The sequence below is a fragment of the Mustela lutreola genome, chromosome 8 (genome assembly GCF_030435805.1).
Source record: "Mustela lutreola isolate mMusLut2 chromosome 8, mMusLut2.pri, whole genome shotgun sequence".
Classification (NCBI taxonomy): domain Eukaryota; kingdom Metazoa; phylum Chordata; class Mammalia; order Carnivora; family Mustelidae; genus Mustela; species Mustela lutreola.
Window position 1 is genome coordinate 41,607,666 of NC_081297.1, and position 14,695 is coordinate 41,622,360.

The 14,695-nt window shown below is 46.0% G+C and overlaps 1 long non-coding RNA gene across 3 annotated transcripts; it reads right to left on the minus strand.

Annotated features, from left to right (window-relative positions):
• Positions 1-7,150: 7,150 nt before the first annotated feature.
• LOC131838351 (uncharacterized) lies at positions 7,151-14,695 on the minus strand. Of its 3 annotated transcripts, none has more exons than XR_009356574.1 (3): positions 12,443-14,695; positions 7,431-7,563; positions 7,151-7,212 (listed from the first exon to the last, which is right to left on the minus strand). It is a non-coding gene; the product is annotated as an uncharacterized LOC131838351 (long non-coding RNA). The 3 variants fall into 3 exon arrangements; XR_009356576.1 differs by having other exon boundaries at positions 7,151-7,224; XR_009356575.1 differs by having other exon boundaries at positions 7,431-7,498; positions 12,443-14,173.

Consider the following 14,695-nt stretch of genomic DNA (forward strand, 5'->3'; position numbering starts at 1 on the left):
TGTATCTGATACACCCACCCAAAAGAGACTTAATTATCCCCAAAACTAGCAAAGAGAGGGAAGATTTGCAAATTACAGACTCTAAAGCATGGGCTCAGCTGAGAGAAAGCAGGGCCCAGGACTGAGGGGGCTGATGGGCCTGGGGAGGAGCCCCCCCTTCATCTCTGGAGGCTCCAACCATGTTCTCCGAGAACTGGAGCTTTGGGGTACTTAGGGGAAAATGTCAGGAAATTCACATGTACTCACTGGTCTTTGAGACACTTAGTAAGTCGTTAGGAGAGAAAGAGATGTTGTAATTCTAGGTAGCCACATTAAAAATGAACAGGAAACAACAGGACAAGTATGAAACCCTGTCAGTCTGAAACCAGAGACTCAAATAATTGAGAATCTTGCAGCCAAATTCCCTGCCTTTTTTAGAACTAAATTATTAGTTTATAAATTGTGGTTTGCTGGCTTTTGGAGCAGGGGTATTTAAGAGAAGCCAGAGAAATTAGGGACACCCCAATCACGGGGCCACTTTCTTTTCCATGCGGCAGGTGGGATAATGGGATGTGATAATGTCTCCAACCTTCACTCCTATTGGTATGTGACGAGCGTGTGAGTAGTGGGGACCAGCCTCGCCCACCCAGCCTAACACTGGGCCAGGCCACTGGAAATCTCAGGCCCACAGTTCCTTAGAACAGACTTAGTATTCAAAGGCTAGGCCTTGACAAGATTTCTGGCACCAGTAAATGCATTAGCAAACCAAGTCAACAAAGAGGAAACTGACAGCCAGCAAAGGTTTTAAAGGAGTCCTCACCACAAAAACCCTACGCTTGGCAACACGGTCCATGTTTGCTCAATCCCTAAGGCAATCCATAGGCCCAAGTATTAGTCATTTTACAAATACTTGTGAAGGGCGCACTGTGTGCCAGTCACAGTTCTAGGCAGCAGGGATATAGTTGAAAACAGTAACAAGGTTCCTGCTTCCTCCGAGTTTAGGGTTCTCCTCGTTCCAGCCCTGATGGGAATAGACTTGCGGAGTGATACAGTGCACCCTCACACCGGCGCCCTCCTTGGCTCTGTTCTCTTCATATGGGACCTGAAGGATCCTTGGATTGGCAAGGGAAATTCTTCCTGAAAGCCAGACCCTGAAGCAGCCATGATCAAGGAGCTCCCTACATTGCCGAAGAATTTAGCAAACAAATGGATATTCATTAAATTATCTAGCATTTTAAAATGAATTTATTTATTTATTTTTTAGTAATCTCTCACCCAATGTGGGGCTCAAACTTGGCACCCCAAGGTCAAGAGTCACGGGCTCCTCTGAGCCAGCCGGTGTCCCTAAACTAGTCTTATCACTTAAGGAGTGCTTTCAATATATAGTATTTCTCCTTCTTCTTTTTTTTTTTTTTAGATTCTATTCATTTATTTGTCAGAGAGCGAGTAAGCAGGGGGACCAGCAGGCAGAGGGAGAAGCAGGCTTCCCCTGAGCAGGGAGCCCAAGGTGGCACTCGACCCTGGGATCATGACCTGAGCCGAAGGCAACCGCTTAACTGCCTGAGCCACTCAGGTGTCCCTCTTCTCTTTTAAAAATAGTTTAGAAAAGTAGAGTATTTGGGGAGTGTTGGGGAAGAAATACTAATTATTTAAGCACTGGGACACAAAATTATAAGGATCTAAATCTGTAACTCTCTGCGACCAGGGTGGGAAATGACTGTTTAAAAAAAAAAAAAAAAAAAAGCAGGGGGGGCGCCTGGGTGGCTCAGTGGGTTAAGCCGCTGCCTTCAGCTCAGGTCATGATCTCAGGGTTCTGGAATCCAGTCCCGCATCGTGCTCTCTGCTCGGGAGGGAGCCTGCTTCCTCCTCTCTCTCTCTCTGCCTGCCTCTCTGCCTACTTGTGATCTCTCTCTGTCAAATAAATAAATAAAATCTTAAAAAAAAAAAAAAAGCGGGGGGGTGGTGGTGGTGGTGGTGGTGCCTGGGTGGCTCAGTGGGTTGGGCCTCTGCCTTTGGCTCCAGTCCTGATTCCAGAGTCCTGGGATTGAGCCCCGCCTGGGGCTCTCTGCTCGGCAGGGAGCCTGTTTTCCCTCTATCTCTGTCTGTCTCTCTGTCTACTTGTGATTTCTCTTTCTGTGTCAAATAAATAAATAAATAAATAAATAAAAATCTTTTTAAAAAAAGTCTTTAACTGGGTAACAGAGGCACCCTGTGGTTGCTTCTGGATGTAGTACTTGGTCATGACTTTGAGTTATCACATTGGGAAGATAAGTGCATTTATAATTTGACACATGATTATTGAACCTTATTAGAAGTAGGAAATTTAGGGGGGCCTGGCTGACTCAGTTCGTAGAGCATGTGACTCTTGATCTTGGAGTTATGAGTTCAAGCCCCAAGTTGGGGATAGAGATTACATAAAAAAATAAAATCTTAAAAAAAAAAGCAGAAAATCTGGACAGATGGGAAAAGATATGTGTTTGCATGTCCTTAGGCATCAGAGGATAGAATGGAGTGATACACATGTTGGATGTCTCCATTACCCCATTTCCGGGAATCCCCCTTCTCAGACCTCACCAGTCACCTGGTGGGGACTGCCATAATTCTAAAATGTGACAATATCCTCCTGGGAAATGTTGATTATCTGAGGATGGGCCCTTAAGTAAAGCTAGGTCATTCAGTCTCCTCCACAGGTATTTTAGGAAAGAGAGAGATTGTATAGCCTCTTTCAAGTTTTTGTCTGTAACATACAATCCTTGGGACCTATTGGCAGTCATGTTTACTACTGTCATGTGGTTTGGGAAACAGGGAGATAATTTTGTAGCAAGAGGTGAATAAAGCAGAACCACAGGAGAGAGAGCAGGGGGTTCTGGTGGGTCTGAAACCCTGATGATTAGTGACCCATTTCCTTCCTGACCTTAGGAACTGAAGGGGTATTCCACTATACCTCTAATGAACTGTTGAACTTGTCTTTCTGTTGATGTTTCAGGGATTTATTGTTTGTTATGAATTGACTTATTGTTTTAGGCAAATTAGAATTTGTTTTTGTAATTGGGTAGCCAAAGAGTTCTCAGTAAACGAAACTTTTAAAGAACTCTCAAATTCCATTTCACTGCAATGAGCTGCTTAGACAGTGAATACTGTAAGCATTCAGAGATGCACAAGGTCATTTTGGGCTGGCTTAGAGAAGAATCTAAAGGATCTTAGAGAAGGATGTAAAAAAAAAAAAACAGGGCAAGTTTGTAAGAAGAGGAAGAGGAGGTGCCCTGGATGGGAACACTGTGTGAGCACAGGGGGCCAAGCAAAGGGCTGAGGGACAGTGACTGCCCTGGCTCGCTCACCAGAACAGCGGAAAAGGGCTGCAAAAGTAGGTTAGGCCAGTTGTGGAGAGCCCTGTGCTTCCCTCATAGCTTGTGTCTCCCAAATAAGTATCTTTTCACATATCTGATCCTATAAGCAGTAAGTAAACACTGAAAGCTTTTAAGGGGGAAACTACCATGTCGAATGTTGTATGAGGAGAGTAATTCAGGAAGAGGGGGTTGAGAAAAGGAAACTTCCTGTGAGACCATTTAGGTGGCATCATGGCAAAGCAATGAAGTAGAGAGAAAAGGATTAGGGAGGTGGAGGGTGCAGAGGACAAGAGATAGTTGGGAGAGTAATTTTTTTTAAGATTTTATTTATTTATTTGACATAGAACGAGGGAGAGAGCAGGAGCAGGGGAGCAGAAGGAGAGGGAGAAGCAGACTCCCCGCTGAGCAGGGAGCCCAATTCTGGGCTCGATCCTAGGACCCCAGGATCATGACCTGAGCAGAAGGCAGAGGCTTGACTGAGCCACCCAGGCATCCCTGGGAGAAAACTTTTCTTTTTTAAGATTTATTTATTTATTTGACAGAGATCGCAAGTAGGCAGAGAGGCAGGAAGAGAGAGAGGAGGAAGCAGGCTCCCTGGGATCATGACCTGAGCTGAAGGCAGAGGCTTTAACCCATTGAGCCACCCAGGTGCCCCTGAGAGAAAATTTTTTAAAGAAAAAAGGGCCTAAGATGGGGCAACTGTCTAGGGCTGAAGAACCATGGAGCTGGGGGAAGTCTGAGACCTGAGGCACTGAGGAACTGAAAAACAGGCCAGGAGAGGAAGCGGCCCAGAGGGAGGGAGAGGCATTTGGAGAGAAGCCAAGACTCTGGGAACTGTGTCCTCCTGCTCTGTGGGAAGTTGGTGAGAAGGCGCCCCTCACTTGGCAGGCAGACACCATTCTGCTAGTGAGTGGCACCAGACTAGTCTTTGACCTTAGATGCCCAATTCTGGGAGCATCTCTGCTCTGTGTGTGTGTGTGTGTGTGTGTGTGTGTGTATACACACAATGAGATGGTTTGTCCCTTCCCCATCCCACGGCAGGCTCTGTTTTGCAAATAAGAAGCTAGCTAAGGATGGTCCTAGGCAACAGGTCCCGTTGGGGCTGGGAGGGAGTCCACGTGGCAGAGCCCAGCCCACCTATCTTACCCTGTCTCATTTAGGGATCCTGAGCCTAACAGCATGACTGGGACCCATCCTGGTGCGCTTCCCTAGGAGACAGCTAATTAACAGATGCTTACGCGGTGATCAGTACTTTTTTTGTTGTTGTTAATAATGAACCATTATTCTATTTTTTAAAAAAGATTTTATTTATTTATCTGACAGACAGAGATCACAAGTAGGCAGAGAGGCAGGCAGAGAGAGAGGAGGAAGCAGGCTCTTCGCGGAGCAGAGAGCCAGATGTGGGACTCGATCCCAGGACCCTGGGATCATGACCCGAGCTGAAGGCAGAGGCTTTAACCCACTAAGCCACCCAGGTGCCTCCATTATTCTATTTCTTAAAGAATTTAAAGTACTAGAAAAGAATTAGAAAATTTGGAAAGCACAGAAAACTGTAAGGCAATTCTTCTTCTTCTTCTTTTTTTTTTTTTAAGTAAGCTCTACACCCTGAACTTGAACTCAAGACCCTGAGATCAAGAATTTGCATGCTCTACCGACTGAGCCAGCCAAGCACCCCGAAAGTAATTATTGTTTCCCAGGATCATGTTTTGAATGAGGCTGTCCAGAGACACAACTATTCAGAGGGATGATTCTAGGTGGTGATCTGCAGGGAACAGAGCAGGCCAGGGTTCTCTGAGCTCCTGATTACACCGCTTTCCATTCTTCCCACATTAAAACATTCTATTACCTTGACTTCTGTGGATTCCTTGGTTCCCTCCAGTGGCTCCCCAGCCTCCCATGACCAGTGTCCTTCCTCACTGATGCCCAAAGAGTCCTGCTAATGTTCTCAACTCCTTCCATTCCACAAAGCTTTCCTCAAAGTCCATCTCCTCCTAGGCTTTGGTCATTGTCTACTTGCTCATGACTAATGGACTTGCAGCTCAGGCTCTCTGCCCCTCGCCCCTCACCATCATCACAATCAGCTCCTGGGCCATCCCCGTCTCATGCAGAATGGTAACACCTCTTTTGACTCATGTCTACCCATCTAAGTCTGCTGTGCCTCCTCCTGGTTCCCTAGCTCTGAAGGCTGCACTGTCAGCCATTCAGTTATTCAGGCCAAGAACAAATGCCATCTTTGATTCATCCCTTCCCTCAGTCACCATGTTGTGGCAGTTTTTCCTCCTAAATTCGATGCTACTCAAGGTGTTGATTCAGTGCTGGTCTGAGACAAGTACAGAAATTGAGAGTAAAGGCTTAGAAATTTTATGGTATCTTAAGGAACTACATATTTTAGAATTTACTAAGAAATATGTGAGCTTATATTTTATCATTTTAAAAAATTCTATTTTTCTAGCAATTCATTTTTATTGCATTTTACAAAATTATTTGTCCATAATGGATGGGGTAAACAGGCCCTTCATCATGGGTAGAAAAAAACTGTCATAAGTCTCTTGTGGGCCCACCAGCTACTGCTTGATCACACGGGTGTCACCCACTGCCTAGAGCACCTCTCCATTTTGCCCCTGGCCTTCAGCCTTGCTTCCCTCAAATCCAAGCCAAGTAAGTGATGCCTGGGGGGCTCAGTCCGTTGGGCGTCTGCCTTCAGCTCGGGTCATGGTCCCAAGGTCCTGGGATAGAGCTCCACATGGGGCTCCCTGCTCAGCGGGGAGCCTGCTTCTCCCTCTCCCTCTGCCTGACACTCCCCCTGGTTGTGCTCTCTCTCTTCCTCTGTCAAATAAATAAAATGTTAAAAACAATGACAACAACAAAACATGGCCGAGTGAGCAAGCAAAAGTTCAAGTCTGGTCCCAATTGCGTCTGGCTTTTAAGCCCTTCCCTGCCTAAAGGGCACTGCTAACTTCCCACCGCTCTTAGGATAGTTTCCCTACCCCTTTCCTTGACCTGGTCCCTACTTTCATACTTTGACTGTGTCTTCCAACCCCCCACCCCAACCCCAATCTACTCTCCCTGCCAGCCATTGGGAACTCTCGCTTCTCAGAACACGTCACGGTCTCTTGCGTCTGAGCTTTGCACATATTGTCCTGGTGACTAGGACACTCTTTCCCCATCTCTACCTGGTGAATTACAAATTGTTTTGGGGCTTCAGCTTCTCACACAAGCCCCTCTTAAGTCCCTCAAATCTTGGCTAGGAGTCCTCTGCTATGATCCCATTTAATACCCAGTTATGGCATGTACTGCACTGCAGTATAGTGGTTTGTCTGCTGAACTCCACCTCTCATCAGAGTAGTAAGTTACTGGGAGAGGCAAGGCAGGCTTAGGGTTTTTCTTAAGCAGAGGCATTCAACAGAGAGGCTGGAATCAATGAACCATGACGGGGACTACTGCCTTTAACTCTGCAGTCAGTCTCGTCACAAGACAGTTCTGCTTTTCAGCTGCCTTCATTTTGTCACACTGTGAGGACACTCAAGCAAGTGGACCATTCTCTCTCTATCTCCTCTCAGCAGGGCAAGTGAGAGTTCTTCAGGGCTGAGCCCCTTAAACTAGCGGTGCCAAGGAAATGACTTGCCTCCGAAATTAGATGTTGCCTGGGCTGACCTATTGTCAGAGGGTGGCCACTTCCTTTTGCCCACCTGCTTCCTACTCTGTGCAGCAAATGAAACAAGACCCTTTCCCACTAGCTGCTCTGACCTGTTTCCCAACTATTTGCTTGAAGTGGATCTTTCCCTACCAACTCTAAGCTTGATACAGATAAGACAAACACTTACCTTTCAGTGAGGAAACTTCTCCTTTTTCTGGATGCCAAGAAACAGGCCCGATCACTGGTGAGCTGCAGGAAGGGCTGGTTTACAATTCTCTTTTGCTAGTGCCTTGCCCTCCTCATGCCCACACAGCCCTTTCACCCGGGCAGGAGGGGAAGGCAGGTGGTCACCAAGCCATCCTCCTCTACTCCAGTCCCCAGCTCCCTCCCTCCTCCCACACCTGCAGACTGGGTTTGAATGGAACCCCAAAGAGGCCACTATGCAGCCTAGCCAAGCCCAGTCCTACCTTCCCAGGTGGCGAGCAGGTAGGTGGCTGTTTACTTGGCTGTAGAATGACTGGGACAAAACTTCAGGCTGGAAAGGGTATAGTCAGGCAGTCTGGGAGTGGGGGTGAGGGGACATTCCACCCACTCAGAGACCTGGACGTCCGGGAGGAGCACAAACAATGGAAAATCGATGCAATGCAAACACTTCTGCCAGACTTTTGGGGCCAGAAGCTAACCTCTGCATCTGACTCCCCCACTTTTGCAGTTGCAGGTGATGGCCTGCTCCAGTGCTTCTGTGTTTTCGGTGGTCTACTGGGCACTGCAGTGTGGATGGGGCACACTCCGCGCCCTCACGTCTGTCACAGCTGAGCTGGGAGCTCAGGGCTGCAGCTGAGGAGTGCTTCCAGCTTAGAGAGCTGGAAGGGCTTCCGGAAGTAGGCACTGGTTAAAACTGAAACCCAGCTGCTCTTTAATGGCAAATTGTCTAATCTGGGGCAAGGGAGGATGAGACAGTTGCAGGGAAAATAAAGCTGGTAACATGTTGGGTCCCAAAGGTAGAGGACCTTGTTGTCTGGACAAGGATTTGGGAGAGATAAAGAATCGCATGGGACAGACTTTGATGTCATAGACCCAGGTTCAAATTCCAGCTTCCAAGTTAATAACGACCTCACTTTAGGCAAATTATTTAACTTAGTGCCTTTCTTCATCAAAGGGGAATTGAGACAGCCACTTCATAGGACTGCTATGAAGCAGTAGAGCATCGTGGTTAAGAACCGGCTTTGAAATAAGACTACCTTTGGACTGGTTTGAATTCCAGTCTACTACTTACTCGCTGTGTGACATTTAATAAATTACTTCTCTGTGCCGGCATCCTCATCTGTGAAATGAGACTCAGATGTGGAGCAGTTAGTACATTTAGCACTTAACATCTGACACATAAAGGGTGTTCACTAGGGGAGCCTGGGTGGCTCAGTGGGTTAAACCTCTGCCTTTGGCTCAGGTCATGATCCTAGGGTCCTGGGATCGAGCTCTGCATTGGGCTCTCTGCTCAGCAGGGAGCCTGCTTCTCCGCTCTCTCTGCCTACTTGTGATCTCTGTCAAATAAATACATAACATCTTAAAAAAAAAAAAAAAGTGTTCACTTAACGCTAACTTTTTCCCCTCCTTTTTCCTGGTGGACAATGGAAAGCTATCTAGGACGTGGAGGAGGGGCCCACTGGGGACGGTTCAGGCTTATGGCAGCGCCAAGGGGTTTGGACAGGCCAGATTACAATAATCCAGGCAAGAAATAAAACAAATCTGCCTGCAGGAAGGAAGAGATGTGAGTGATTCTTGTGAAGAATTGAAAGGGTCTGGCAGTGGATTAAACATGCCAGGGACAAAGAGTGTTTGAAACATGGATCAGCAGGAAAAGATATATATTGCCCCCACTAGGAACATCTGGAGTGGGTAGGTAAGAAGAGAGTGTAGAAGAAAAGTTTGGCTGGCTGTTGAGTTTAAAGTGGCAGCCACAAAGCAGGGGATGGCAGTGTGTACAAAAAAGAGTGCTACCACCTTCACACCTCCTAGGATGGGACTATCCAAACAGAGAAAACATGGGGGCAAGGATATGGAGAAATTTGAACTCTTGAGTGCTGTTGATGAGAATGTAAAATGGAACAGCAACTGCAGAAATTGGTCAGGCAGTTTCTCAGTTAAAAATAGAATTACACCCAGAATTGAAAGCAGTGTTTCCAACACATATCTGCACACTCATGTCCGTTGCAACATTGTTTGCAATAGCCAAAAGGTAAACAACCCAAATGTCCTCTGATGGATGAATGGATAAACAAAATGTGGTCTATAGACACACAATAGAATGCTCTTTAGCCTCAAAAAGGAATAAAATTCTGCTACATGCTGCAACATGGATGAACCCTGAAAATATGCTAAGTGAAATAAGCCAGACAAAGAAGGACAAATACTGTGTCTTTCCACTTATCTCAGGTACCTAAAATAGTTAAAATTCCTAGACACAGAAAGAAAAGTGGTTCCTAGGAGTTTGGAGAGAAGGGAGATGGGGAGTTAGTTTAATGGGAAAAAACCTTCTCTATGGGATAAAAAAAGTTCTGGAGATGGACAGTAGTAATGGCTGTATAACGAGTGATGTACTTAATGCAACTGAAGTGTACACTAAAAAATGGTTAAAATAGTCTATGTGTACTTTGTCACAATTAAAAGGAAAAGAGAGATGAACCATGAAGCCAGGATATTATACTTAAACATAAATGGATGACATTGGAGGGATAGGGAAAAATGTTAGTTTTAATGTTTATTATAATAAAATGGTTAAGAAAGGATGTTAAAAATAAGCAGAGTATAGGAAATGAAACTGCTAGTCATTTGGGTAAAAAAAAATTTATAACAGTGGCAAATAAAAATCCCGGAACAATGGCAGCAGGGACACATGGTGTCCCTGTGCAACAGGAACTTGGAAAGGGCAGCCAGAGCATGGCAAAAAATCTGACTCGAAGTTGGAAGTTGACTGCAGAGAGGGACAACTGTAGTTGCAGGTGATGATAGTAATCATCCAGAGGAAGGCGCAGGAAGAGGAGGAGAACGGAGGCAAGTCTTAGGAAGAAGACACCTACACGAAGGGAAAAAAGGGAATGGGAGGGCAGGCTGTGGAGACATGGGTGAACGTGGGTCATGGCACCTGTGAGAACCAATTCCAGAGGGGCTGAAGCCATGCAGAGGATGTAAGGGCAGCAAAGGGAATCTGGCGGGGGTTCCATGACTAAGTCAGTAGTTCTTGAAAGGTGGGGAGGAAGCCACATTGCCATAGAGACAAAAATGTCAGGTTCTATTGGTAAAGAGTTTGGATGAAGGTATGGGGCGCCTGGCTGGCTCAGTCAGACCAGCATGCAACTCTTGATCTTGGGGTCCTTAGTTTGAGCCCAACTTCGGGTGCAGAGGTTACTGAAAAAATAAAGAGAAGTCTGGATAAAGGCAAAGAGAAATAAATAGCTGATATTTAAATAGAGGAAACTGGAACATTTATAGGGAGGGAAGAGACTGATGGCATGCGGATGTAGGCAGGAGAGGTTGGACTGCAAAGCACAAGGGAAAGTCAGCTTTGGTGAGAGGACATGACTGGCTGTAAAGAAAAAAAGTGAAGATCTGGAAAAGAACAAAGTTAGAGGACCACGTGAGGTGGTCTCTCTAAGTAACAAGGTTAGTCAGGAGTGTTGGAAGCCAAGGATGGGTTTGAGGCCTTACTGCTCTCAAACAGCGGTGGGCTGGTTAAACATGCAGAATTGTGGGACCCACCCCAGGGTCAGTAGCCAGAATCTGATCTTAACAAGATTCTCCATGTGTTAAAGTCTGCAAGCCACTGCTTTTGTAGAGTGCTTTGCAATGGTGGATTTAAAATATGTTTTTTTTAAAAAAAGATTTTATGTATTTATTTGAGGTAGAGAGAGAGTGAGCAAGCAAGCACGTGCAGGGGTAGGAGCTGGACAGAGGAAGAGAGCATGAAGCCCAATGTGGGACTTGATCGTAGCACTCTGGGATCAAGACCTGAGCGGAAGGTAGATGCTTAACAGACTGAGCCACTCAGGAGCGCTGAGAATGACTTACAATGTTGACTATACCACAGAATTACCAGGAAAGCTTTGAAAAATTCTGATCCCCAGACCAATGAAAAACTCTGAGGTAGTGTTCAAGCATCTGATTTTTTTTTTTTTTTTACACCCAGGTGTTTTATTTTGTCTCGTTTTTTGAAAGATTTTAAGTAATCTCTATACCGAACATAGGACTTGAACTCACAACTTGGAGATCAAGAGTTGCATGCTCCACCAACTGAGCCAGCAGGGACCCGAAGGGCCCAGGATTTTAAATCCCTAAATGGGCAGCCTATATTGGCGACCATTGGTTAAGAGCATTGCAAAGCCAAACATAAACTCACTAAAATTTGTTAAGTAAGTCAAAACAGCTGTGGAAGAGGTCGCAGGGAGTACACAGGATACTGTTTAACAGCAGGGAGGGTCTTGACATGAGTACAGTGGTTGGATAGGTTTGGAGCCCCCCCAACCACCCACCACTGCAGATGAGCCAGAGGATGCGGACTGGGAGTGAGGTCTGATGGAGAACAGAAGCCAGGGGTCATAGAGGGCAGGGCCAGGGGGAACCATGAGGGAATTTCTCCAGTTTGCAGCCATTCTTGTTCTGCAGTCCTTCCCCAGGGTTGGATTGAAGGAACATCCATAACCTTTATCCCAGTTCACCAGCAGGGTGTGGGATGAATGCGACAGCCTGCTGGGATGAGGTGTGGCTAAGGATGGAAGTGTAAACCCCAGGGCAGTTCCCATAGGTCAGTGTTATTAAACTTCAGTTTGCATCACCCCCTCCAGAGGGCGGATTACAACAGACAGCCCAGAAGCACCCTCGGTCAGCATAAGCCAGAACTTGCATTTCTAACAAATTCCCAGGTGAGGCTGGCGGTCCAGAGTCTAGCCTCAGAACCAGCACAACAGATTACATGCCCACAGGAAGACAGCGGAGACTCACTAAGGAAGGCTGAGGTAGTGGGGCCAGCCCCAAGCTCGTTCATTTCCACAGACCTATGTGGTCTGTAGGGAACGTTCTCTTATAACTACACCAGAGAGCAGGACTGGGGGTAGTCTGCCCTGTCTTCATCAGTGCAGCGTAGCCTAGTGGCAGCAGAACCAAGGTGAGAGGAAAGAGAGGAATTCTAGCTGCAGCAAAGATTCAGAGAAGACCATGGAGAGAGACCGCTGAATGGAAGGCCCCTGGCCTGTGCCGCTAGGCCTGCCAAAATTATGGCTGACAGCACCCAGTCCTCCTGCAGGGACTACCTTTCTACTACTTTAAGCAGTATGTTCTTTTTAACCCTCTACTGTAGTTCAATTCTTCTGAATGCCTTTTCTCCTTTTACTATGAACTCAGCAGCAGCAGCAGCTATTTTTTCCTCTTTTCCACTATTAGTAATTAGGCAAGGTAACTAGGCACACAGCTGGTATTTAATACTTACTGAGAACTTGCGAACGAGTCAGTCAATCTTCATTAGTTCCTGGGGCACACACAGACCAGGCTTCACTTGAAAGTCTCTGCTTTCCTACTGCAGACTCAATCCCTCCCCAGAGCGAAAACCTTGAATCCAATCCAAGGAACTGACTCCACTGCTATAAAAAATTCTATCTAGTGTTTAACTGGGTAGAATAGAGCTACTCCTTCCTTGTCATTCGCTGTCCAGAATGAGGTTCAAATCCAAGATTCTAGGAGCAGGTAGTGCTTTTCCAAACCTGCAGACTTCTCAAAGGGATCTGAATTTATATGCAGGTCATGGAAGCAGAAGGGGGTTGGGATTTCGGGGCACAACTGCCAAATCTGGGGATTTTCCAGCTGCCTTGTTGGTGAGTAGTTCACACTGAAGGTTTTTGCTATAACTGCCCAAGGAATTAGAGGAGTGAGCATTGGTAGCAGAAAGGGAACTAAAACAGACGTGCAGACGTTCTCCTTTAAAAAACCCAAGGGAGGGGCGCCTGGGTGGCTCAGTGGGTTAAAGCCTCTGCCTTCAGCTCAGGTCATGATCCCAGGGTCCTGGGATCAAGCCCCACATCCGGCTCTCTGCTCATCGGGGAGCCTGCTTCCTTCCTCTCTCTCTGCCTGCTTCTCTGCCTACTTGTGATTTCTGTCTGTCATATAAATAAATAAAATCTTTAAAAAAAAAAAAAAAAACCCAAGGGAAAACCATGAGGCCAGGGAAACGGATCTGCAGGGCCCATCTACAGAAAACCCAAACCTCATTCCCAGTTGGCCTAGAATCCAGACCCCCAGGAGAAAAGGTCCAATAGCATTTCTTCCAAAGGCAAGCCTTGCATAACATTTAATGACACAGGCCATTCACCTCGCCAGGAAGATTACAGGGTGAAGGTCGACCTCCAGGAGTCCAACCCTGGGTTATTCTCTCAGTTCTTTTAATACCACTCTCACAGGATGTAGATAATGGCAAAACTGAACCCCCAGAGGGGCTACTTGTTTATAAAATCAAGATCCCTTTCCTTCCTCAATGACAGGAATTGGTTTAGAGACAGAAGACATTAACGTTTAAGAAGAGAAGCGCTATGGATGTTTCCAAATGTCAAAAAGGAAAGTTCCACAGTTTTGAGACTAATCCTTGTTGACAATCTGTGACTTCCTTCCTTTCCCCTAAATCTTGCCCTGCCAGCTTTCTTTTCATGTAGCAATTTGAAGCAAGTGGCTCACTGAGTAGGGGGGATTGTTGTGTGAGCTGTTACCTGTGAGGCCTAACAAATGTTCACGTCAAATGGTTCCAAAAAAAGAGCTAGGTTAACAGCGCCCCACCTTACCAAGTTTTGAAACAGAATCGATCTATGAAAGATACTTTGTTTTAGTCCCAAGGAGATAAGTCTGGGAATACCCTTAGCTCAGCCAAGACCCAAGTTCCTACTACAAAATAAATCAAACCCTATCATTAGCTCCAACAGTCCCCAAATGCCAGCCTTTGTTTAGTGCGGAATTCATGTCACAGCAGGAGTGGTTGCAGCTGGGAATCCAGAAGTCAGGAATCAATCTCTTCATGCATTTTAAGGATGTGATACTAATACGCACAGTGGGCAGAGCTTATGCTGAACAGGCCGATGTCACAACTGGCCCTGCGGCCCAGGACCTACCAGTGCAGAAGGAGGCACTGAAACACCACTTCACCAGCAGCCAATCAAATCTTTACTAATGATTTTCACTTGGAGTTGATTTCTTAATAAATATATTAGTCAATAATAATATATCAACAGGGACACTTCAGGGGCAACTGGGTGGCTCAGTCACTGAAGCATCTGACTCTGACTTCGGCTCAGGTCATGATCTCATGGGTTGTGAGAGTGAGCTCTGTGCTCAGTGGGGAGTCTGCCTGAGATTCTTTCTCTCCCTTTCCCTCTGCCCTGTTCCCTACTAGCCAGCTCTCCCTCTCAAATAAATACATCTTTAAAAAAAAATAGGGACAAAAAAACAAAACAAAACAAAGGGACAATCTAGTATCTCTAATACCACACAACTGGAGGCCAAGAGGGATCTGTCACATTCCCAGAAAGTGATAAACCTGCGTGAACAGAGATTTGGAAATTGGTACTATTTGTGGTAGAATTTTTACAGAAGGGGATTATTTTCATAAGGCCAATTAAGCATAAAAAGGCCAGAAATTTTGGTGTCGTAGAACTAAAACCAACTGATAGTAAGATAGCTACTTTCTTCTTTTTTTCTTTTT